Here is a 27860-nt window from a genome sequence, read left to right as displayed (position 1 = left end):
GCCGGAGGAAGAGAGTCAGGGGTAGCACTAGAGTCAGAATATAAATCATCCAAAACATCAAGTACAGGAGGAATAGCTAAGGGCCTGTGCTGGGGCTTCTTAAGGAAAGTCCTAAAGCGTTTTCTGGAATCAGAATATTCCTGTCCTTGCCACTTGAAATGTTCCCTCATGGTATGCAGAACTTCCCCAAAAGAAATATCCTCAGGAGGGGAGGCCGAGGGGATGGAATCTTCTGCATCCAAGTCCTCATAGGTCTGGAAGAGCTCTTCCTGGCTATCAGAGTGGACAGAGCCCTCAGAATCTTCATCTGAAGGGATAGGGTCAAAGGGTTCAACCCGGGGCCTTTTATCAGAAGGAGGCTGGGATCCTCTCTCAGGATGGGCCTGTGAACCTCTAATCATAGAAATTAAGTCAGCAGCCATAGACATAATTTGTGTCTCTGGAGTAGGCTGAGGTAAGGTTTTAGTAGTAAGATGCTTTGTTTTGCTGGCTGCCTTAGCCCTAGTGTAGGCCTTAATAGACATGGCCATAGGAGGCCTGGCAGCTCCACGTGCAGGAGTGACCTTGTCTACAGCAATGGTCTCGGGCATTTCCTCGGTTTCGGTATCCGGAGGAAAATCGATAACTGGCAGAGTGATGTCTGGAATCGGAGTCGTCGGTAATGCGGTGTCTTCGGTTCGGAGCAGTGGAGAGACCATCTCAGAGGGAACCGGAGCACTCACGCTAGGTTTTGGCGTGGAGTCGGTGGTAGACGCGGGCTGAGGATGTCGGTCCCGGTCTTTTCGCTTCTTGGGAGTTTGCGATGTCGGAAGTTCCGACGGCATGGTGTAAGCAAATTTATTGCCGAAAAAATCTTCAGCGAACTCTGCCCGGCGCCTGAGGGTGCGCTTGTTGAAGCGAGCACAGGCTACACAGGCCGAGACGTCGTGGTCTGGGCCAAGGCAAGGTAGACAGTAAGAGTGGAAATCCTTATGAGGTATTTGTTTACCACAAGATAGACAATTGTTAACTTTTTCAGTAATTTCTGACATCGGCTGAGGCAAGAAAAGGTCCCCAACGGGGTACTTAGCTTTTTTGATGACTTCGGTATCGAAGAATACAGGAGCTGACCGACCGGCACTTGCGAACTGCTTCGGCTTCGGGCACCACGCGGCAAGAAAGACTGAAGAAAATGGCGTCGGCTGATGCTTATATACTCCAGCCGCTCTGACGTCGGAGAGAAATGCGACATCAGCCGACGTCGGACCCAGACTTTGGAATCCGGCCAACCGAGGGCTGCCTGAGGTAGGACAACCCACATGTTATGACTGCAGTTGCATTCTTGAAGGACATCAGGCGAGGAGCATCCATGTAAGGCCAAAGTACACATTAATGTAATGAAGTAGCATTTAAACTGTCTTCTACAGAGTCTCTAGATGCATATGTCAGTGCAAAATGGATTAGTGGGTGGGATGTAGTAATGCACACAAGTGCACATCTATAGTGAAGGACAGCAAACTGTAATGTCATAGTGTGTACTGTACCTGTGCAGAAACGTATTGTTCATCTTGTACCAATGCCTAATGTAAATCTGCTGACAATACCTCTCTATCACAACTACATATTTCCCTCTGGTCTGCACATGGGACAGCAGCCTGAACCCAGTAAGTATGGGGGTATCCCTGTTGTGGCTCACCAGTACCTCAGGCATGCTAAAGTTAATGCATGTGACCATGCACACAACTGTTACATTCAACCATTTGGCAATATTGGCATGTTCACCTGTGGTGTTGTTTACTGCATTGCATCATGGTGGTCATGACAGGGGCCTATTTGCAGGAGATATCACATATCTATTGCATACCTCACAACCTGTCATTGCAGGACACCTGGACAAAGAGTGACAAAATGGGGGGACAAAGTCCCAAAACTAGGGTCATAGTGTAGAAATTGTAGTGGTATACAGTGCATATAAATGGTGTACACACCTGTTAGAATGCCAGGTATGTGTGATATGCAAAAATAAGAGCACAATAGACAAGTTCAGAATACTGCCAAACTTTCATGTGACTTATGACCTGTACAATTCAACTGTAAAGCAAACAAATCTGTTAGGGGAACAATAATGACAAATAACAATAGTACAACAACCTAGATGCATATGTGTGCACAGGATGAAGCTAATACTGTGTTCAGGCAACTTTCGCTATAACTACAGCAGTACATCTTATTGGGTACACAACAGCCATCAATTACAGAGACTCTTTGATTAACAGCAACTAACGGTCAGCTGTCCTACCAGGAGTATCCTAACATATACCCAGCTGCCTGCTACAGCAACAGCCATGGTTCACATAAACCTGATGAAGCTGCTGAAGGACCACATGTTTGAGATGCATCAACCTGGAGAAGGGTACCCAGACATTTCCACAGCATTGCACATACCATGGAACATAGTGCAGACAGTCATTAAAAGGTGTTGAAAATATGGGGCTACAGTGACATTGCGAAGGAGTGGACATCCCACCAAAGTCTATGAAAATACAAGACCAAAACTGGCCAGGAAGGCTGCCAGGAGCCCTACAGTAACAGTGAAGAAGTAGCAGGAATCTCCAATAAGTACTGGGTGTGTACTACATGTCACAACAACTTTCCATGGTCTCCATATGTCCTGCCTATAGGGTTGGGTTGGAAGATGGCAGAGGTTCCTCACACCAAACAATATGCAGGCCTGGTGAAAGTCTGACAACAATACATCAGGTCTCCAAAAAGCAAGTTGGAAAATGTGTTATGGTAATATGGGACCACAGTTGTACTCATTGGCAACAATTCTGACAGGTGTGTTTGGCACAATATCACCACTGCACATTACCACAACACCACCACCCCCACGGTGAATCATGGAGATGGCAGTGTCCTGCTTTGGGGTTGCTGTTCGCAAGCTGGAACTGGGGCTGTAGCCAAGTTAGAGGGGATTATAAGCAGTTCCAAACACTGATCCCTTGTAGCTCCAAAACATTCTGGTGTCTGCCACATAGCTGTGGATGGTGAGGAATTCTTCCTTTCCACACAACAATGGCCCAAACCATACATCCATATCAACAAAAGGATGGCTTCACCAGAACACATGCAACGTTCTGCACTGGCTGAGTCAGAGCCCATGCCTACGTCCAATAGGATACATGCAGGATGACCTGAATAGGGTAGTGCACAGGGGATGCCCTTGCAATCTGACATAGTTGGAAGTGTTTTGCAAGAGTGAGTGTGCAAACATTGGCAAGTCAAGATGTGCCATGCTGACAGACACCTTCCCAAGAGGACTGCATGTTGTGATTAAATCAGAGATTGCATTAACAGAGTATTACTTTAAGGGTGTGCACACTCATGCAACCTATTTCTGTTACCAGATGTTACCTGTAACTGATACGTATATTCTTCATTTGGATTGCACAGGTCATATGTCATATGAAATGATGGCAATGTTATGACCTGATTTATAGGTTCATAGGTTCATAGGTTGGTACTAGGCTATCAGCCCTAGGGCCTATACAAGCCTAGCCATAAAAATCCCCTGGCTATTTCTTCCCACATTATTTACTTTCCTGGACCCCTGTCTAGCAGGGTGACTGACATGATCCCTGGGGTGAATTTCCTTTCTCCCATCAAATTGTCAAGGTTCCTCTTGAAGAGGTCCAAAGAGGCACTCTGCTTGACATGTATGGGCAATCTATTCCAGAGTCTGGGGAGTCTCTGGGTCAGGAACCTATCCCTCCAGCATGTTTTGTTTATTGTGATGACAAGGTTTAGATCCCTGGAGCGTGTAGCTCTGAGGGATTGGGATTTCTTTAAGTGTAGCATGTCCAACAGCTCTGGGTTTGACATGGCCTTGTATGTTAAGCAGAGATCGCCTCTGAGTAGACGATATGCGACAGAGTATAGCTGGAGTTTTTTAAGGCGGTCAGCATAGGGCATCTGCTTTAGGCCTGTGATTCTTTTAGTGAGGTATTTCTCGGCCTTTCCAGTTGTTGCAGATGTCTTGAGAGGTACATACCAAATGGGCGTTGTATTCTATAATGGGTCTAATGAGGGATGAGTACAGTGGGACAATGACCTCCTTTTTCTGGATGAAAAGCCCTTCATGATGAGGTGTGCCACATAGAAGGATTTCCTGACTGTTGTGGCGATGTGGTTATCGAAGGTGAGACCACTGTCCACCTGTGTCCCTAAGTCTCTTATCACACTTTCTGTGTTTAGTGTACTGCCACCTATATGGTAATTCATGGATACATGTTTTTCCCAAAGGGATAACAATACATTTCTTGGCATTGAGCTTGAGCCCATGGCTCTGGCACCAAGCATCTGTTTCTGTAAGGCCCTTTTATAGAGTATCCACATCATTTGGGGATTCAATAATGGCTCCCAGTTTGCAGTCATCTGCAAACTTTGTTCAGAGTCCCTTAGTGTTGACCTGTACTTCAGAGAAGTAGATGCCAAACAAGAGCGCCCCAGGACTGAACCCTGAGGTACTCCACTTGTCTGGAGCTGGATTTGGAGTCGGCTACTTTTACAGTGTGGGTTCTATCAGTAAGCCATTTAGCAACCCATTGGGTGACATAGGGATTAATACCCAACTTAGTAAGTTTATCTATGATTCCAGAGTGGGGATGGTGTCAAAGGCCTTGGCAAGGTCTAGATAGGCTGTATGGACCACCTTACCCTTGTCCATGGCTCTGGAGACTGATTCAAAGAAGTCAATCAGGTTCAGGAGACAAGATCGGCCCTTCACAAACCCAAACTGGGTGGGGTCCAGTGTTTGAAGGTTGCCAATGTCTTTGTTTATAAGTTCCATGATAATACGCTCCATGGCCTTGCAGATAAGGCTTGTCAGACTGATGGGACAGTAGTTTCCGGGATCCAAGGTGGATCCCCCCTTGTGGATTGGGATAACTGTAGCTCTGCGCCACTCAGTGGGCACGAAACCTGAGTTGAGGCTATGATTAAACATGACACTTAGGTGAGGTGCCAGTTCATATTGTAGTTCATGTAGTACACAGCCCGGGATGTTATCTGGTCCCATGGATGCTGTATTCTTGGCTTTAGAGAGTGCGTTTTGTACCTGTGTGGCCGTTATTACTGGAATCTGGCAATCTTCTGGTATTGAGATGGGCCATTTAGGGGGTGAGAGGGGGGGTGAAGTTGGCACTGAATCGATCTGTCAGGATATTGGCAATATCCTTTGAATCAGTATATTTATTGCCATTCTGTTTTAGCTCAGAGCAGATCTGAGCATTGCGATTTAGATTCTTGACATAGTTATAGAATGCTTTGTGGTTGTCTTTGGAATCTTTGGCAATTTTATTTTCATAACTAGCTTTGGAGGATTTTATGAGGCATCTCAGTTTCTTACTGAGGCTAGTAAGGGAGTTTTTTGCATCCTGGGATTTTCCTCTTTTCTGCAAAAGTTTCTTCCTTTTGTTGTAAAGTTTGTTTATGGCAGGGGACCACCAGATTGGCTTCCTTTTTTTGGATGAGAGCATTTTAGTAGAGACGACTCTACTATCATTTGTTCAGCATCCACCTCCTCTGATCTAACCACTCTAACTCAAACTACTTTCAACACTGTAGAAACATGGTTTACTAGACGGTATCTATTTCTCAATGCCAAAAAAACCAAACTTCTCCTCTTCACCCCCACCACTCGTACCTCTCCACTTAACTTCTCTATCTACTCTAACAACAAAACTATCATCTCTCCTGACTCCACAACAAAACTACTTGGTGTTACCATTGATAACAATCTCTCTTTTGACCAACACATCAACACCATCAAAACTGTTAACAGAAAAATTGGATCATTATACCGTATAAAACCATTTCTTACCCCATCAACTAGAGCAACTATTGCTCACTCCCATCTTATATCAACTCTCTTCTATGCCTCTCCTATCTTCACCAACCTTAAAAAAACTAACCTAAACAAACTAGCAACTTGCTATAATAACACTGCCCGCTTCGCCACTGGTAACCCTTTTAGAACACATCACTGCCTCAATTTGAAACAGTTAGGCTGGCTGGAACTACAAAACTATCTTAATATTTCACAACTTACAATTGCCCACAAATTACTGTACCAACCTAGTAACACCCCTATACTTTCACAACTTCTACTCTATTATAACAATCTCACCTCTCTTCGTTCCTCCTGTAAACTTATGACCAAACCCATAAAGGCCCACAACTTAGCTGGTGGCTCTCTTTTCACCAATACTGTAGGCAGAGTATGGAATTTGCTGCCTAAAGAGTTAACACTAATCTCATCCCTACCTCTCTTCAAACAACAAATCAAACTACATTTCCAAAACCACTGGCTCTGTTCTTGTAGTACTCCAGGCTAACTTTCCAAAACCACTGGCTCTGTTCTTGTAGTACTCCAGGCTAACTTTCCAAAACCACTGGCTCTGTTCTTGTAGTACTCCAGGCTAACCTCCTCTCCTTACTCTCCTAACCTTTAACCCTTCATTTTGCCTGAAAACTAACGTCTACCCTGCTTCCCTTCCCTGCTGTCCTCTTATGCTCTGACCTACGTCTACTATCTCTCCCACCTCGTCTTGACTGTCTTTTTTCTTCTCCTCTCTTACTTATGATTCTGGCCTTGTGCCATTTCTTTTCTTTCCTTCATACTGCTTCTACTTCTCTTCGAGCTTTTAATGTAATCTTCATGGCTGTTGCCTTACTGCATAACCATATGTTTTAGGTAAACTTGCTTTGAAATCGACAGAACATTGTGTATGAGTTTAAATTTTTGAGTTCCTTTAATGTATGCTGATTTTTGATTACTAGTTGATTTAAATGTATATTTTTATGTGTAAGTCTTTATTAACAATTTGTCTATCTGTCTTGCTTATGTTATGTGTGGAGCTTTTCTCCCCGGGCCTCTACTGAAAATGGACATATATCCAGCTAGACTAGCCCAGTCAACAAATATAAAATAAAATAAAAATAAATAAATAAAATAAATTTTGGTTCTATTTGGGATGGCACGATTCATGCATGAGTGGATGTGCTCGTACAGTGCCTTAGTGTAGGATTCAGCAGTTGAACTTTCAGTTCCCGTCTGCATGGGTGTCATGATGTTTGTCACTTCTGACTTGAGTAGCATGAAGTTGGCTTTGGAGAAGTTTTTCATGGTGGTTTCTTTACTGGGGGGTGGGGGTGGGATGTGGATGTTAAGGGTGATTAGCTTATGGTCAGACCTGATTAACGAGGGGGTGACCATAGGTATGGAGCATTGATTTGCCATGTTGGTAATGACCAGGTCTAGGATATTGGAGCCCCTGGTGGGACTATGGATTAGTTGATCCAGGGCGTTGGAATTTATGAATTCCAAGAACCGTTGCACAAAGGTGTTGGGACATGAGTAGTTTTCCCAGTTTATGGCAGGGTAGTTAAAATCACCCAGTATTAGGGTGTTTGGTTCTATCTTAATATTTTCCAGTATGTTTAAAAAGGTGTAGTGAGAATCTTGGGGTATGGTGGGGGATCTGTAGCAAGCTACAATTTGGATTGCAGTCTTACCTAGTGTTAGTTGCACTTGGAGAATTTCAGACACATTGTGCTGGCAAACTAACCTGGTGGTGTGAATATCCTTGGTGAATATTGACACTCCTCCACCTTTAGTGTTTCGGTCCTGGTTTGGTGGCCGAAAAGTGTGGTAAGAGTTGTAGCCTGGTATTGCAGGGGTGCTCTCTGGAGCCTTGAACCAGGTCTCAGTTACTGCACAGATATCGATGTTTTCCATTTTTAGGAGTGCCTCGAGAGAGTGCATTTTGAGGTTTAGACTTCTAGCATGGAGTAGCATTACCTTCAGATTTTGCATACTTGTACCTGTTAAGGTGGTGGTTTTGTCCTTTGAAGTTTGCCTAAAAAAGGCACTATAGGGGTGGCAAGAGCCTTAGCCAGTAACCTGAATCCCAGGGGCGACAGGTGCAGACCATCTCTGGCAAAGCATCGTGGTCTGTCAATCATGTCATCCCAGGCAGACAGATACTGGATCCCCTTTGAATGACACCATAAGCTTAGCCAATTGTTGAAGTCAATCATTTTATCCTTATATTGTGGTATCATTCTGGACGAAGGCAGGATGCTAGTCAGGGCTAGGGTCATACCTGCCTGGGCCACATGATCCAAGAGCTCTTCCATGTCTCTTTTCATGTAGTCCAGGGAGGTACGTCTCAAGTCATTCACTCCAACATGGACAATGACAGAGTCATACTTGTACCTGTTGTGGAGTGACCTGAGTGCATGCGTTATGTAGCGGATCCTGGCACCCGACAGGCAGCTGACTGTAATTTTCTCCTTATTCAACCTGATGAGAGGGACATCAGTGTGCCGGACTATAGAGTCACCTATGACTAAAGTGTTAGGTACATTGTCTTGCCTTAGGGGCTGTTGCTGGGTGGCACACTGGTGTTGTGAACTATGTGACACATTGGTTGTGACTGGTGTTTGTTTGCGTTTCAGCTTCAGAGGTCTCTGCTGCTTGGGCAGGTTACAGTTAAGGGCCTCTGCATATGTGGATTTAGTGTTGCTATATGTGGGTGTTGGTGGTGCGGGTTTAGAAGGGCTATGTGTTGCTTGAGATGTAGTGTGGGTGTTAACCTTCTCCTCTTGACTGTTTAGCACAATCTTGGGTGGAGAGAGCTTTGCTTCCATTTTGGTTATGTAAGTGCATCTCTCACAGGTTGTAGTGTTGGGTGGTAGGAGGAGAGGGTTGTCTGTGTACATGAGGCAATGGCTGCATTGCCCCAGTATGCCCAGATTCACCAGGTGGACAGGAGAAATCACCGGAAGCTGACCCTTGGACATGCCTGGTTTGGGGCTTTGTTTTTTTCTTTGTAAAGTACAGGAGCTGTTTCCTTAGCAAGGTACTTTGCAATTATAGGCTGTTTAGTGCCTACTATTAATTTCTCCTTATTAACAAGGAGAGTTCAGTGTTTGTATTATGAGGTCTCATGTGGTATATCACAAAAACTTGGCATGCTAACAGGTGTGTGCACATATATCCACTGTAAGCTTGAGAAGTTGTTTAAGTAAATGGGCTTTCTTTTAAAATATATGTACTGCAGGTTATGCAGTCTGCAGCTCCAATTAGGACATTACATAGTGGCATCAATCCATAAGCCAACACAGTAATGTATCAGACAAACAGTAATGTATCAGACAAACACAGGAGTTGTGAGGATCAGACCAAATATATGAGCCACACATTTAGACAATCAGCAAAATCCTGTACAGTTGGGGCGTATGTTCTGTAGGGGTTGCCACAGTGCTATAGAGGTGAACAGCAATAATTTACATGGGCGCATTGTGTGCAAGGTGAAGGGCCATCACCTACTAACACCACTCAAGAATCCCAGAGGTGTATATTAGTAGTAATGGTAATTGGAAAGGGCTGCAATGTATAATGCTGAGGCTCCATCCAGAGTGTGTATGTTATTGTCTGACTGTGTGCCATGAATGCCCCCAGTCGGCTAATATGAGGTCTGTGTAATGCCTTTGAGGCACCTCACGTGTGTGTGTGTGTGTGTGTGTGTGTGTGTGTGTGTGTGTGTGTGTGTGTATGTACTAGCAAACCTTATAGTGCTAGTAGTTATTTACATATGTTGTTTTTCCCTCACAGGTGGACATGGTGGCTGCAGTCCCTCCCACTCTGATACTGATGTCAGAATCTGACCAAGATGATACTCATATTGAGGCACAGGAGGGGTTGTCAGGGGCTGATGCTGTGCAATCAGTTGGCATCCCACTATTGTCAAAGCCATTCCCGCACACAGTCACAATGGGCACACATACCCCTTCAACAGTGGTCACAAATAATGGACAGTTGGTGGTGGTGGCATGGAAAAGGCTACTGTGGTGACTATGGCAAGTGATTGCAGGCCGTCATGCCCCTATTGCAAGTGCCATGGCAGCAGTCACCAAACACATGTTTCAGGCTGTCATGGGGGCACAGGCACATAATGAACGTAATACCAGACATAGACACAGGGTCATGGATGAGCACGTCCCTGTTGTCTGTGGCAATATGAACACACTGCAGCCATCTGTGAACATACTGGGGGCATGGATAGAGTGTGGGGGGGGGACCTTGGTACTCCTCGACTATGGAATATTTGTGCCTGAGCATTTGGCAGACACTGGTCAGCAGCCATGTAACTGTAGGAAAGCACCATAATCAGCTGAGGGTCTATGTGGCTATCCACCATCACATTCCCATGCTGGCAGTACTACCAGCACTACTGAAGGGGGGTGTGCTCCCCATGCCATGATGCAGCAGGCCTTGGGCAAGTGATCATGGCCGGTCCCAATAGGCATGCGGATCCAGCAGGCAGCAGTCAGCAGCGGGAGTAGTACTGCATCTGGACCCTGGCCTGGTGGTGCCGGTGATACCCTTGGCAGGCCCAGTTCCCGTGTCCATGGCCAAAGACGGTGAACTGTACACCCTGCCATATACAGTCCACAGCTGTCCAAAATACCCCTGTGTAGGGCGCACACATGGTGTGACTGTGTGCATACAAACACACATGCATCACCATCAGAAAAGTCACCTCCACACACACACACACACACACACACACACACACACACACACAAACACAAACACACACACACACACACAAACACAAACACACACACACACCACACCTGCACACCCCATTTAATGAACACCTGCCAAAGACATACACATAATGTCAACCATGTGGCCCAGCCTAGGCTTCTGGCAAACTCACACAACACCCTGTGCATATGATGATACCTGTGCCACATCCATGCTCTCCATATAATTGATGCAGGGACATGCGTATATGAGTCTGATGCACAGGGTGACTTTAGTACAGCGTAGCTATTTAATACTGTGTAAGGTGCTGTCATCTGGCATTTGTAATGGGTACACATCAGAGTGTGTATACCTTTTCAGCCATGATGCATTACTGGTGTTAGTAACACTAAGCAAATGTGTTCGCACATGCTCTATTCTGTTTGTGTTCCAAGTGTCTATATGTCAGCAGGATGTGACCCGGCAGACATCAACATCAAGGGGTATGGCAGTGTAGTAACACATCGACCACACCATTTTTTGGGTACAGCTGTATCTGTACACATTTTCCAGGTCTGTGTAACAGTTCGTGCATGTGCTTCACAGATTATTGGGCTGAGGGGTTGTATCTTAGTCTATGGTGGTTGACATCTGCTCTAGTATCGACCAAATACACAGCGAATACTGTTCATACACACACACACACACACACACACATATATGCATGCACAAGATCACAGTTGCCAGTGTTGTGTTTGAAACCCCTACCCATCACGTTGTGGTACCATACTATTATGCAGTCATTGCAGGTGGCACAGGACTACTAGTGTGATGAGTGTTACAAGGTACCTGTAAGGTGAATAACATCACATGGCCTTGTGGGGTATGGCAATGGTGGCTGTACTGGGTTTGTGAATACTCATAATAGTGTCGCATACAAGTCTACACACTCACAACCACACACACACACACACACTTGCCAGAAGCAGACCAACATATCTTGTTATTTGGACCATACTATTCCATTCTGTTGCACAGGGCTTATAAGGCTGAAGAGTGTCTAGAGATACCACTATGAATTATGTGAACAGTGGACCTCATACAGTAGACTTCGGAATGTGTACTGTGTGTACCATGGCATAACATATGAATCCCTGCCCATCCAATGGATGTCATTCGCACACAAACACATACAAGATACTCTTCCCTCACACACATTTGCCAGGACTAGGATTAGAACCCCTACCTATCTATTTATTGTTTCTACACTGTTACGCATTTATTGCACACACCAAGGAGGTTATGGGGTACTACTTGTCCAAAGGTACTTCTAAGAAAAGTAACAGCACCAGGCCTTGCAAATTATGACAAAGGGGGATATACTGGGTGAGACAGGCCACAAAATACTGTAACCTACACATATACACACTTACACACAATAATACACACACATACACATACACACACACACACACACACACACACTTGCCAGGACTCTTATTAGAACCCCTAGCTATGTGGTTATTGGTATTATACTGTTATGCAGTTACAGCACACACCACAGAACTTACAGGTTGTGGAGTGTCCCAAAGTACCTATATAGTGAATAACATCTACAGCACTTGTAAGGTATGGCAATGGTAGTTGTACTGGGTGAGATGGACCACCAACTACTTTCACCCACACGTTTGCACACTCATAAACACTTTCAGACACACTAATGCGCACACACACACACACACACACACACACACACACACACACACATTTGACAAGTACTTTGATCCATAGGTTCAAAGAGTCATAGGTGAGTACGTGGCAAGTGGCCATGGTGGCTTTACAAGGCTAGCCCATGGGACTACATTGGCATCAAGCCACCTGACAATACTCCCCAGTATGACTACTGACTACAGTCACTGGAGTGATCCCCAGGGTGTGTATTCTATTCCCCATCCAGTCCTCCTGATTTCTCTTGAAGTGGGCCAGTGATGTGCTCGGCTTGACATGTATGTGGCATCTATTTCATGGCGTGACCAGTCTCTGGGTTGTGACCCTGTCCCCCCAAAAAGTCCTGTTGATTTTGAGGATGGGGTTGAGGTATCTGGGGCATGTTGTGTGGACAGATTGGTGTCCTCGGATGTAGCATTACTGACAGGGTTGCATCAGACATGGCTGTGTATGTCAGGCAGAGATCACACCTAAGTAGCCAATATGAGATAGAGATTCATTGCAGTTGCTGGAGTCTGTCCATATGGGGAAAGTGTGTAGTGCCTAAGATCCTCTTTGTGAGGTACATTTGCAGCCTCTCCTGTTGTTGCTGGTGTCCATTGGGGTACATGGCAAATGGTCAATAGTACACATTGATTGGCCTACTTGAGGGTGTGTACAGGGAAACACTGTCCTTTTACTTCCCAGATTCAACACCCTGAGTCAGGAAAAGTGACACATGGAAGGATGTTCAGAATGCAATGGCACTGTAGTGGTCACCATACATCTCACTGTCAACCTGTGTTCCCAGTTCCGTTATACCAACATCAGTGTTCAGTGGACTACCATCAATGTATTACTTTATGGGAACCATGTCATACCCAAATGGGCTGGTGGCACATCATCTGGCACTGAGCTTATGTCCAGGGTTCTGACAACAGTCATAGGTCTCAGAGTGGCCTTTGTGAAGGATGTCAACCTCAAGTGGGGAGGAAATAATAATAATACCACCCACTTTGTAGTCATTTGCAAACATTGTCAGCCAGGGCAGCTTTGTATTGGGCTGGTCCTCAGAGGTGTGGATCCCAAACATGAGGGAACACAGGTCCAAAACCTGTGGGTTTCCACTCGTGACTGTTTAGCAGTCTAACATGGAGTCCGCTGATTTCACACTGTGGGTTTTATCTATGAGCCGGTTTGCAGGCCACCTACTGATGTAGGTGTGGCTGCCTACCTGACTGTGTTTGAGTATGATTCCTGAGTGGGGAGTGATATCCAAGGATTAGATGGGCAGCCTATCTTATCTATTCCATACTGTCACATAGTTATTGCACATAGCATAATGCTTATAGGGCTGCAGAGTGTCTACATGTCTCTCTACAGTGGATGACAACTGTGGGCCTTGTAATGTGGACACTGGGACATGTACTGGGTGGACACCAGCAAACAGTAGCAAAACCCAGACCCCAATGGTATGGTTCTCACTCAAACACAACAACCCCCCCAGAGACAGGCTACTGTTCATACACACACACATACACATACACACACACACACACACACACGCCCGGTCTGAGATTAGAACACCTACCTATCTATTTATTGCTACTACAGTGTTAAGCATTTATAGCATGTACCACGGAACATTTAGGGTGAAGATTGTCCAAAGGTACTTCTAAGGTGAGGAACATCACCAGCCCTTGTAAAGTATGGCAATGGGTGATGTCTTGGGTGAGAGCAACTACAAAATACTTTAAACTACACATGCACACACACATTTGCCAGAACTGAGATTAGAACTCCTACCTAATTAGTTATTCGTACTATAGTACTACGCACTTATCGCACACCCCACAGAGCTTATGGACTAACACCTGATGAAAGGCGCTTCTAAGGTGATTGATATCTGCAGGACTGCTAAAGTAGGGAAAGGAGAGGTGTACTAGGTTTACTTGTAAACACACACACACTTTTACATTTGCTAGGACTAAGATTAGAACTCCTAATTAGGTATTTGTACTATAGTGTTACACAGTTATTGCATGCGCCACAGAGCTTATGGGGCTAAGGCTTGATGAAAGGCAATTCTGGGTTTGAATGGACCCAAAAGCTTTTACTTGTAAACACACACACACACACACCTTTACATTTACCAAGACTGAGATTAGAACTCCTACTTAGCTAGTTACTTCTACTACAGTGTTACACAGTTATCACATGTGCTGCAGAGCCTATGGGGCTAAGGCTTGATGAAACACACTTCTAAGGTGACTGATATCTGCAGGACTGCTAAAGTAGTGAAAGAGGATGTGTACTGGGTTTGAATGGACCCAAAAGCTTTTACTTCTAAACATGCACACACTTTTACATTTGTCAGGACTGAGATTAGAACTCCTACCTAACTAGTTATTTATACTATAGTGTTACGCATTTATAGCATGCACCACAGAGCTTATGGGGTTGAGGCTTGATGAAAGGCACTTCTAAGCTGACTGATATCTGCAGGACTGCTAAAGTAGGGAAAGGAGAAGTGTACTGAGTTTGAATGGACCTAAAAGCATTTATTTGTAAACACACACACAACTTTACATTTGCCAGGACTGAGATTAGAACTCCTACCTAACTAGTTATTTGTACTATAGAGTTATGCAGTTATTGCATGCACCACAGAGCTTATGGGGCAAAGGTCTGACGAAAGGCACTTCTGAGGTGACAGATATCTGCAGGGCTGCTAAAGTAGGGGAAGTGGAAGTGCACTGGGTTTGACTGGACCCAAAAGCTTTACCTTGCAAACATGCACTTTTACATTTGCCAGGAATAAGATTAGAACTCCTGCACAACTAGCTGGTTGTATTATAGTGTTACACAGTTATCTCATGTGCCACAGAGCTTATAGGGCTGATGCCTGATGAAAGTGACATCTATGGTGACAGACATCTTCAGAACTGCTAAAGTAGGGCAATGGGAAGTGCACTGGGTGGGGAAGGCCTGTTCATTCCTAGTTCCTACTGATATTTCTCCAAGTGTATGAGCATGCCCAGTGTGACCTTCTATAGTACATGAGGGACTCCATTCCAGGGATTGTTGTACTCCAATCCAGTTTGTTTTGTGCTACAGCCATACCCCTAAATCTGCTGGTGCAGGACATCTGGAAATATTGTGACTATTTCTCTCAGTAATGCATAGGTTGCTAGGGTTATAGGGCTTGTTTTAGCAGACATCTGACATATATGCCATTTGACAGTCATGTATTGTTTCAGTACCTCGTGACATTCCTCCTCAGATCATCACAGTGATTTATGAGAGGAATACAGGATGGATGATGCACACACCAGGATTATGGGCCAAATGCTACACATTCTTGCACAATCCAGCCTGTTGAGAGGTGTGCCTACAAACAATTGACTGCTGGTGCTACAAAAACGGTCCAACAGCTTGGTGATATAGTACAGTGGTGGAATCTCTGTTAATTTCTGTTCTGGCCTGGTCTGATTTCCAGTCCACAGTTGGGTAATATAATTCAGACAGGATCAGGGTGACAGGTAGACTCTGGATAGATTTGTAGGGGATAAGATATGTGGGGGCAGTGTCCTGGGTCAGATATGTTTGCCTATAGTTACCAGTACTTTGTATAGGGGTCTTCTCAATGGTTGACTGCACTTGGAGGGTCTTGTATGTGTCAGACTGTTTGACCAGCCTGGAGGTGTGTGTTGGTCTCACATATATGTATGGCCCACCTCATTTTGCTTGGATGGACACATTTTGGGGTCAGGATGTTGCATAGGATGAGTGATCAGGGAAGGGTGTGTTACTCTCCATAGCTGTGGGCCAGGGTTCTGTGGGTGCAGATATGTCACCATCTTCCAGGGTTAAGACTGCCTGCAATGAGTGCATTCTCATGTTTAGACTCCTAGCCCTGCCTGTTGACTGCACAGAGCATCACAGAATGTCCACATCCATGACTTACATATCTTGTTGGTTACCCAAACAAGTGTGGTTTTCAAGGAAAAGTGTTTTGCAAGTCACTCAAGGTTGAAGGCAGATATTACTGACAGTTGACATTGCAGTTTCAGACTTCGTACCCATCAGACATTCTATATTACTACAATCATTCCATCAACTTTATAACATTGTTAGAGAAGTATTTCAAAGGTGTCCTTCTCTTTGGACCTTTTTCACCCCATTATTAATAGTTTTGTCCAGATTTCTGACTCTCTGACACTGGTAGGTTTTCTCCTAGCAGTTAGCAGCATGGGCTTTCTTTGCATTTTGTAGACTGAGTTATGTTGGTGTTAAGAATACCATGACACTCCCTAACAGGGCACTGTGGGTGAGGCATAGGCATTTGCCAGAGGCCTGTAGGCCAGGTGTGACAGATGCAGGCCATCTGTAGCAAGGCAGCACATTCTGATGATCATATGTTCCCAGGCTGCCGGTAGTAGACAACCCTGGGATTGTACCAGTAAGTTGACTGTGGGTGTTACTGACAATTGCTTTCTGTTTGTGTTGAGCCATCACTCTAGTTAATGGGGGGATGCTGTTTAAGGTTAGGGACATGTTACTACATTTCTATGGGACTATGGGGGGGGGCACATTTGTCCACAATACACATTTGGAGAGACTGTGCAGATATTTGCTTAACATTTTGGTCCCATTTAGCATAGTAGTGTGCCCTATCTTTCAGACTGCATGCATAACAGTATCAACCACAGGTCAGATTGTTCTGGCATAAACATTTGTAGTTTCAGACTTCTTACCTTTCAAAACCATACTGCCACTGCCAGACCTGCTGTGATATCACTGTGTAAAAGTCTGTAGGTGGGGATTTCATGGAGGTCACCATGTTGGGGCCTTTGTCAGACATTTCTGTATGGTTTTCTGCAGCTGATCTGCTGAGTGAGGCTGGGGTGGGTATGGGACCCCCACTTTGACATCCATGTGACCTATGACCCCCCCCGTTATTTGGCTCACCATATATATTGCAGTGGTATTTGTCAACCAGGGTGGTACTGCATGGTGTGGGTAGGCCAGTACTGGGGATGCACTTCCTGTTGTCCCACACAGCTGTCAGTTGTCTGCTGCTATCAGTACCATAGATATGCTATCAGAACATTACACTCCATTCATTTATTTTGTTAAGGAGACTGACTTACTTTGTGCCTGAGGCTGTTGTGAGGATGGTGCTTAAGGGATGACTATGTCAGATGCATGCAGTACACTGCCTATACATGGTAGGGTATAGGTGATGTGATGTTTGGCATCCGTTTTAGTGTGTGTGTGTGTGTGCGTGTGTGTGTGTATGTGTGCGTGTGTGTGAGTGTGTGTGCATGTGTGTGTGTGTATGTGTGTGCGTGTGTGTGTGTGTGTGTGCGCGCGAGTCAGAGAGAGAGAGAGAACAGTCCCTTGGGCCCAACAGTGTCAGTGTATGTGCTATGCATTGCCTCTTTGCCAAGGCCAGGTCATACTGGGCACGCCTCCATCTGCCTACAGGGGCAGGCTCAGGATGTTCCTCCTCTGAGTCCCTTTATGTCTATGGAGACCTTGGCAATGGTGGGGGGCTGTGTGGCCATACCCCATTTTGTTCCTGCTGCAGCTGTTTCCGCAGGATCATATTGTGTAGCAAGGCACATACTATGAACATGTGTGCACATGTGCCTGGAGAGTACTGCAAGGCTCCACCAGATATGTCAAGGCAGTTGAGCCATGACTTCAGCATCCCAAACACACTCACTATAACGATCCTGGTTTGTGTGTGTGCCTCATTATGGCATTCCTTTGTCGCTGTGTGTGCATTTCTGATGGGAGTCATCATCCACGGCTCCAGTGCGTAGCAAGCATCTCCCACCAGATGGCCATATGGGATGTCCCTACTGGCAAATGACTAGTACAGCTGTGATAAATGCCAGATGTGGGAGTCATGATAACTTCCAGGGATGCCAGCACACACGTTCACGATAATGCCCTGGGCATCGCACATGACCTGCCAGTTGATGGAGTCAAACCCCTTGCGTTTAAGTAGACCCTATCCTGGTCACCGGGTGGTGCTTTGAAGTGGACGTGCGTGCAGTCTATAGCACCCAGTACCTCTGGGTATTCTGCTACAAGGTGGAAGAGATGCATATAGCTGGTCCTCTTCCTCATGGGTGCTGGGGAAATAAATGTGATCAGCGGCATGTGGTCACATGGCATTCAGGAACTGGTGGAGTATCCTGGATGCAGATGCCTGTGAGACCCCCATGATATCCCCAGTTGGTCTTTGGAAGGTACCTGTAGCTAGTATTCTTAAGGCTACACATACCTTGGTATCCACCAGGATGAGTTTCACTCCATTGGTTCTGGGTCTGAGGTGAGGTAGACACAGCTCAACAAGTTGCTGAAGTATGTCCCTGTCCACCCTGTAGCACTCTACTATCTCCAGATCATGTAGCCCCTGGTAGGTTACCCAGGATATGAGCACTCTTCTCCTACTCCTCCTCGGTCTAAGTTGGTTGTCAGCATTATCCACCTCACTGCTCAATCTCTAGCTCATACTGATAGATCATAGTAACAGCAGTCCCTATCATGTTTTGTTAGATTTGTCAGTTTAAAATTCCCCCAAAAGTGTACACCAGTGTTGCAGAGTTTGTGGGGAAAAAACAGACTGAAAGGTGTTAGCATAGTTTATTGTAGTGTACTGGGCTGCTGCCTGTGTAATTGACTGATGCTGATACATTCCATCTGCTAGCTTTGCTAGTTCTCCTTGATTGCCTTCCTTCTGAAGTTTCCCCTTCCCATTTCCTCCCCGTTTAAGTCCCAATGTGCACCGAGCATACCCGGTTCTCAGTTGTAAACAGTTCTGCTATTTCTGTTTTTCTTTTTTTAGGCCCGATGTGTGCCTCGCACACTTATTTAGATAAAGTAAACAGTTTTAAGGAGAACTGGCACTCCCTGTATGCGAACAGACACTGCATTTCATGGAATAAGACAATACAGCCTCAGACACACACCCCTTCCTTAGCTGTGTTTAGCTAAGGGCAAACACGGGCCACTGAGCTCCAGTGTGCTTACAGCATGCATGACAAACCTCCTTTTTCATGATAGCTGCTCCTCCTGTCTACACGGTGGTGTTAAAGCACCTACGCACTTAGGTGCAGTCTGACACTTAGAAGAAATTTGTGATTCAGTACAACTCCCCTCACCTCAACCTAGCTATTTCTTTAACTAACTGTGTACAATACGCAAATGATTCAACAATAATCTGCTCAGCTAAATCTAAATCCCAACTACAGACTCTAACTCAGACAATGTTCAATAAAACAGAAAATTGGTTTCTACAATGCTGCCTCCTCTTGAACCCCCAAAAAAACAAACTCCTCCTCATCACTCCTACCCGTAAATCACTCCCAATGAACTTTTCAGTCTTATCCAATAATGGTACACTCATATCTCCCAGTCCAATGACTAAACTTGTAGGGGTAACCACTGATAACAACCTGAACTTTGAAACCCACATCAATAATACCATAAAAGCTGTCAACAGGAAATTAGGCTCTCTCTACAGGATAAAACCTTTTCTCTCCCCACTAGCCAGAACCACTATTGCCTGTTCCCACCTTATCTCCACACTTCTTTATGCTTCTTCCATATGTACTAACTTGTCAAAAAATAACCTTTAAAAGCTAGCCAATGCTTACAATAACATTGCCAGATTTGCTACTGCTTCTTCCTTTAGGTCCCATTACTGCCATAATCTGAAACAATTAGGCTAATTAGAGCTTCTGAATCAGATCCACTTTAAACAACTAACCATTGCGCACAAAACCCTTTTCCAACCTACCAATACCCCAACACTTGCTAGTCTCATTACCCAATATAAGAACCTTTCAACTTTATGCTCATCTAATAAACTACTTGTATCAACATGTAAATCTAATAACATGGCAGGAAATGCTCTGATCTCAAATGCAATTGGAAAGTATTGGAACCAACTCCCCCATGAACTTACATCACTGTCTTCATTTACACTTTTTAACCACAATCTGAAGCTCTATCTTAAAACCTATTGGTTATGTCCCTGTACAAATCCAAACTAATCTCATACTATATCCCAAATACCCTCTCTTAAGACCTAAGTCCTGCTCTATCTGCATCTTTTTAGATCAAGGCCTACCCTTGGCAAAAACATATCTTATCCTAATAGAGATAATTTAAATACCTAGTTAAATTCTTCTGCATACAATTCTAAAGCATCCTACCTAAGGCAGGCAACAAGTATTGTTTAAACTGTAAGCATTGCTGTTGAAACTTGAAGTATGCATTTGTTTAACAATTACTTTCTAGTTACTAATGAAGTCTTGTACATAAAGTCTAAAATATCTTATCTAATGCTTGTAACATGTTTTTTGTATAAACTGTGAAGATTCCTGAACTGTTTAAAATTTGTAGTATTTAACTGTATAACAACTAGTACCTGTATGTTAGTAGTCTAGTAATCTCGTGGAGCTTATCTCCCCAGGACTCTACTGAAAATGGACATAAATCCAGTTAAACTATCCAGGTCAACAAATGTAAAATAAATAAATAAATAAATAAAATAAATTTGCATACACCACTGTCTTACTCCATAGTTACCACACTTACACTGGGCCTTCCCCCCTTAGCAACTACTATTCCCTGGTATTGTTTTCATTCTGCATGCCATTGACTATAATGGCAAAATGCAGATTTCTGTAAAATATGACCCCCCCCCTTTTTTTTTTGACATGATCCCGTTTGGGTGCTACTGCCCTATGCTTAAACGTCTGCGATTGGCCAAAAAAAAAAAGTTTTATTTTAAAAAGTTGAAACTATTTTTCATGCCAATGGCCATATATTTGTCCATTGGCATGCCTACTAAATATAATGCATGCCTTCTTTCCAGCTGTCATGCCTCCATTTTCTCATTTGCAGAAATGTATTCAGCTAGTAACTGAATACATTTCTCCAGGTTACACTTCTGCACGAACACCTGCCTGCTTCCTGAATCGCTAATTCACCTTATTTGCATGGTTTTCACCAGCAAATGAGGTAATTAGTACAAGGCAGTGGTGTCCATACAGGAATAGTGTAGGAGCACTCGTGCCCATCCAGGGAGCCCTTTGCTGAATCACTCGATGGCCATGTTCCATGCAGCAGCTGCTGCACTATTCCTACACTCCGTGTAGGGTTTAATGAATCCCGGGGACAGACTTTTAAAATAAATGTAAAATCAGATCAAGAAATGAAAACATGTATCTGTCTTTCTCTGTGTAATGAAACTATTACAAGATAACAGCAATTTAAAAATCCTATTAGTAGCCTATGTATTTTCAAACTAACTTACAAACTCACTACTCCATAAGCTTGAGTAGACTTATTCTAAGGTTGTTGTAGGACACCAGTGAAGGACACTCCACTGATTAACCCTGTATAGCCTCAAATGGTTAGAGTTTCAACAGCAACTTTCCCAAGTAATGTGCTTCAGCTGTTTTTGAATCTATCAAGCAATGCCACATCCCCATAATAGAACAACTGCACTGTTAATTAAAGATAAGTGACATTAGTAATGCATTTCAGCTAAATGTAAATATTATTATGCATCTAGCAGAACTCCCACACTATAACATGCATTTTTGCAGTTTGTTTGGCAAATGTGACTGATTGTTTGGGGAAATAAGCCACATGAATATTTGTTAGATTCAAACAACACACATCCAGTTATGCCACTACCACCAAAACAGCCGCAGTAAACCTGTTTAAGTGGCCACTTGACCGAAAGGTTGCCTACTGACCATAGCAATATATCTCAACTTGTTTTGAAAACATTCAACTGGCCAGCATCCCCTGAACCCTAATTACCACAGCTGGAGTGGGTACAATAAACTTTAGTGACCAGCTATTTGAAAGCAAGACTCCCATCCAACATGCTCTAGCCCATCGTGGAAAATATTATCCAATATAATATATTTTATTCAGCTTCAAACAACACATATCTAGCCAGTCATTCACCTCCTTCACCAAATAGTTATCTATGAAGTGGGTACAGTTATCTTGAGTCACTAGGTAAGTGAGAAGTACTGTATAGTCTATTCAAAATGTCAAATACTTGCAAACTTCATTTTTAAAACAAACAAATATTGGTTTTAGTTCGTATCTTATAAAATCACAATAAGTTAATAACTTTAGGTAGAACACACTAGCCTTTGCAAGAAAAAAAATACGTATATTTGTTGTGAAATGAATGTAAAGATATTTCTGGTAGGGTTGTTTTGAAATTATAATAGTAAAGATATTTGTGGTAGGAATGTTTTAAATTTAAATAGTAAAGTAACCTTCACAAAGTCAAAATGTCTGTTTTTTCTTACTATGTCAGTAAATACTGTAGATGAACAAAACAGTGTAAGACACTTCTCTGTGTGGAAGTTAATCACTGTATATTAATCAGATCAAACAATAGTAGTAGAAGTAGTGAACTCAAACTCGTCTTAAGTAAAAAAAAAAAAATAATAATAAAAACTATATAATTGTGCAGAATTACTAAGAATTCGAAAGTAATCCAAACAAGGCAGGCAATCTGTTTCCAGTCGAAAATCCTTTTGAAGATTACTGATCCTACAGACATTGCCAACATACTGGCTGACAGGTTCAGTGCAAACTTCTCCCCCCCTCCCCCCCAAAAGGAGAGATATCTATACCAAGCGATTGCAGCCCCCCAAACATCTCCAACGCCCAAGTGAGAACTGCTCTCTCCAAAGCAAAAAACACAGCATCCATGGGACCTGATGGTGTCCCCGGCTGTGTGCTCCACGAACTCAACGAGGAATTAAACCCACCGCTAGGACAGCTGTTTAATCATAGTCTTACCTCTGGATACGTACCCAGGGAGTGGCGCACTGCAACTGTGGTCCCACTTCACAAAGGCGGTGCCTCCACCGACCCTGGAAATTACCGGCCCATTAGCTTGACAAGCCTTATCTGCAAAGCCATGGAGAGGATCATAATGGACCTCATAAATAAAGACATAGGGAATTTGCAGACTTTGGATCCATCCCAGTTTGGCTTTGTCAAAGGCAGATCATGCCTACTAAACTTGGTTGACTTTTTCGAAACAGTCACCAAAGCCATTGATGAGGGAAAGGCAGTCCATACAGCCTACCTCGATCTGGCGAAGGCCTTCGATACAATACCCCACTCGGGTATCATTGAAAAACTCATCAGCTGAAATGTTAACCCATACATCACAAGATGGATTGCAAACTGGCTGAGTGACAGAACCCACAGGGTCAGAGTTGCTGGCGCCATGTCAGACTCAAAGCCTGTCACAAGTGGTGTACCACAGGGCTCAGTCCTGGGCCCACTCTTGTTTGGCATCTACTTTTCCGAAGTACAAGCAAACACAGGAGGGTTATGGCTGACAAAGTTTGCAGATGACTGCAAACTGGGCGCCATAGTAGAAAACACATCTGACACAGATATCCTTCAGAAGGGTCTCACAGAAACGGATAACTGGTGCCAGAGCCATGGCCTAAAGTTAAATGCCAAAAAATGCATAGTCATACCCTTCGGGAAAACAAGGTTACCCCTAGCTACCAAATAGGTGGCAATCCACTGAGCATAGAAGAAGTTATCAGGGACCTGGGGACCCAGGTTGATAGTAGCCTGTCATTCGACACCCATGTAGCTAAAGTAGTTAGGAAGACCTTCTACATTGCCCACCTTATCATGAAGGGATTCTCATCTAGATCAAGGGAGGTCATAGTCTCCCTATACTCATCACTCATCAGACCAATGATTGAGTACAATGCCCCATTCGGAATGTATCTGACCCGACACTTGCAGCAGCTGGAGAGGCCACAAAGTTCCTCACCAAAAGGATAAAGGGTCTCAAACATCTGTCCTATGCTGCCCGACTGAAAGAACTCCAGCTCTATTCAGTCGCTTACCGCTTGCTCAGAGGTGACCTTTGCCTAACATACAAGGCCATGTCAAACCCAGATTTGATGAATATGCTTCACCTCAAAAATCTAGATCCGTCAGAGCCACAAGGGCGGAGACTTAAACCTCGACACGGCTATTAATAGGACGCGCTGGAGGGATAGATTCATCACCCAAAGACTCCCTATGCTGTGGAATAAAATCCCGGTATATGTGAGGCAGAGCACCTCGCTGGCCTTGTTCAAGAGAAATCTTGACCAATGGATGGGAGATCGCAGATATACCCCAGGGATTACCTCAGTGTCACTGCTCAACAGAGGCACAGCAAAATAATGGGTATAGTTCCCCATACTAAAGGGGTGGCGTAAGCCACAAAACTATGGGCTAGGCTTGTAAATGCCCTCGGGCAGATAGCCTAGTATGAACCTATGAACCTATTAAGTACACAGACAAGCAATCCAAGTAAAACAAAAATAGAGTAATAGTTTCCTCACAAGGTTTCTAAATATATATATATATATATATATATATATATATATATATATATATTTATTTATCAGGCAAGGGAGTGATTTATTGTGCTGTAAAACAAAGTGTTATTGGTACACATGTTAAATTCACATCCCTTCCCCCATCAGTGTGACATTCAAGCTAGTCCTGCCCTACTTAGTAGCTGTCATAATAAGATAACCCTTATGTACTTTAAATACAATTTATAATGATGCGGTACCTCTTATTTAACCAGATTATTAAGTAGATGATTATTAAGTCTGTGATTTTATCCAAGACAATATACTACATGACTGGAAATATATCAACCTTAGTCCATTTGGCAATCAAAAACTATATATAAATATATACATATACACTTTGCATGTAAAAAATCAATTGTAAAAATCATATTCAATTTCTATAACCTATTGTTAACAAAGATCGCTTTCGTCCTTCTAGACTTCTTCAGGTCTATGTACAAGAATCCTAAAAACTATCTATAAAAATATTATTGTATAATTAGTATTGTTATTACACGTCATTTTGAATAAAGTGAAAAAAAGAGAACCAGAAAAAGAAAAAATAATAAGAAAAAAATGTATGATGATGGAAACAAAATATACACTTAAATTACAACTGATTTAAAATTGTATTTAAAACCAACTGGTAGAATAAAATAAAATAAAATAAAATAAAATTAGTCATGTAAACAATGTGGCAATTTTCTAAGTTCCAGTAGACTTTTAATTGAACAGTAGTAGTTTAATCCAGGCTACCTAAAAGAGTTCAGCTTTAATTGCCACATGAGTTTATGTTTCTCCAGAATATTCAGGATGTCTCCTTCAAGATCACCCATGCCTATGCAATCCAGGATCTGGAACTTAAAACCTGTGTGTCTTTTATGAAGAGAAAGGTGTTTGGCTAGTGCATTATTTTTACATCCAGAGTGGATTTCTGAAAGATGTCATGAAATCCTACACTTGAGTTTATTTACAGTCTTGTCCAAATAGAATGCATCACATTCATTGCACTGTGCCCTGTAAATTACTTTTGTAGTGCTACAGTCACCCCCTGCACTTGTCTTAATGATTTTCTTTAAATAAGGGCAATAAAAACTATCACCTTGCTGTATAAATATACCAAATGTACAATTAGTTTCACATCTTTTAGTGTTTCTCTCAAACGGTCTAGGTTTAAATTCAACAACACTTCTAATGTTCCTGGCCTTCCTATAAACAAAGGATGGGGCTTCACCTAAGATGTTAATCAGAAAAGGGTTTTCTGTGACAATGTCCCAGTTTTCTTCAATAACATTTTTGATACTGTGATAATCCAAAGTGTATGTCAGGATGCAGCTATTTTTGCATTTGTTATTCTCTGTGGAATTTCTTAACATTCTCCTACTGGGGAGGTTGGGTGAAGGTGCTTCAGTCTTTTTCAGTTATATAATGGGTTCCAGGATGTTTTTAACATCTAACTTTCATAGCCTCCCACTAGAAAATCATTCTCCAAGTTGTTCAGGTTTCTCAAAAATGGTTCCATCTCTGCGGTAATTCTATCTAATATATAGCCCTGGGACTTCACTACATTCTACTTGGTTTTTGTAGGATGTAGACTTTTACTGTGGAGTAATAAGTTAACCCTCACTGGTTTTCTAAATAGATCAGTGGTGATTCTGTTATTGTTGGTGTCCTTGGAAATCTGCATATCTAAGAAAGTTATTGAAGTATAGCTATGGGAATAGGTAAACTTCAGGAAGGAGGTTGTTTTATTGAGGTAAGTGATAAAATCTCCAAGCTGCAAAGTGGCACTTCCCCATACAATAAAGATGTCATCAATAAAACATAAATAGCATATGATATGCTGCATGTAGTCTGTACTGTTTAACACAAAGTCCTCCTCCCACTTGCCCAGGACTATGTTAGCTATGCTGGGAGCCATGGCAGCCCCCATTGTTATACCAGTTTTTTGTTTGCAGTGTTTGCTATTGAAAGTAAAGAAACTGAAGCCCAGTACAAGATTAATGAGATTGCTTGACTAATTTCAGAACCTTGCACACACAGTATATCAGAAATGAACACGCACATTCCAAGAAAGTATACTCACAATAACTGCGAATAAGTCACATAAAATCTACACAAACAAAAGCTGCAGTGAAACTTTATTCACACATTTACTTACACCAACTAAAATCATCCATGCACATATGTGCATGCACACAGGCACACATGTACACATACACACCACAAACATACACTGACAGTGTTCTTGCCAAGCCAGATGCATGACTGTTTATCTGTTATCAAATGACAACAGGTGTCAGTCAGTTCCATCCACAAACTGCCTCTGCCCAACCACAAAGAGCCACTGATGCCTGACTAAGCAAAAGGAATAATGTCCGTGATATATTTCAAATAGTTTCATATGTACACACACACACACACACACACACACACACACTCACTCTTGCTTTGCTCCTGACCAGTCATAAAATGGACCACAGACCAATTCTTGTTAACTATCTGGTTAGTAATATCAATATATGTGGAATAATGTATGCTCATTGGTATGGACAAATGGAAAAATAGGGCTTTCAAGGACAATCCATGCATCTTTCATGGTCATGGCTAAATAAAAATTAATCCAGATTTAATAGAGATATGGAGAAGGTTCAATTAGACCTTTTGAAGCATGGTTATAAGCATGATGAAATCAACAAAAATATAGAACAGGTAAAAAGGTTAAAACCCTATTTTCCACTCCACACCTACAAAGATCTGAAGAAAATGTGGGAATTGCAACAGAAACCGCAATTTTTAATTTATCCTCAAGTAATTTATCTACAGATGAAGTTAAAATACTTGAAAGAGGATTTCTTTCATTCTGTCCTTGCATGCTGACTTTACATCTACAGTTATAGGCCTACATTTGTTTGCTTGCAACATGATGTTGAAAAGTTTGTTTGTTAATGACTTGCATGGTAATAATATTAACTTTAAGAAAAAATGCTTGGTCTCCTGCACTTTTTCCTGCTGTTAATGTGTGTGAACAACAGATTTTTGAGGTTTTGGATTGTAACAAGACAAGTATTGGTAATTTCAAGCTTTCTAAGTTAAACAATTTAAGCAGGAATGGACAGCTAGCATTGTCTTCC

General features: G+C 43.0%; 1 protein-coding gene across 5 annotated transcripts in view; it reads right to left on the bottom strand.

The window, feature by feature from the left end:
• The window catches only part of KCNAB3 (potassium voltage-gated channel subfamily A regulatory beta subunit 3), a 1202467-nt gene that overhangs the window by 428111 nt on the left and 746496 nt on the right, over nt 1-27860 (bottom strand). The window lies entirely within an intron of this gene.

The sequence above is a fragment of the Protopterus annectens genome, chromosome 7.part0 (genome assembly GCF_019279795.1).
Source record: "Protopterus annectens isolate FY-2018-M chromosome 7.part0, PAN1.0, whole genome shotgun sequence".
Classification (NCBI taxonomy): domain Eukaryota; kingdom Metazoa; phylum Chordata; order Ceratodontiformes; family Protopteridae; genus Protopterus; species Protopterus annectens.
This window is presented reverse-complemented; position numbering and strand designations above follow the sequence as displayed.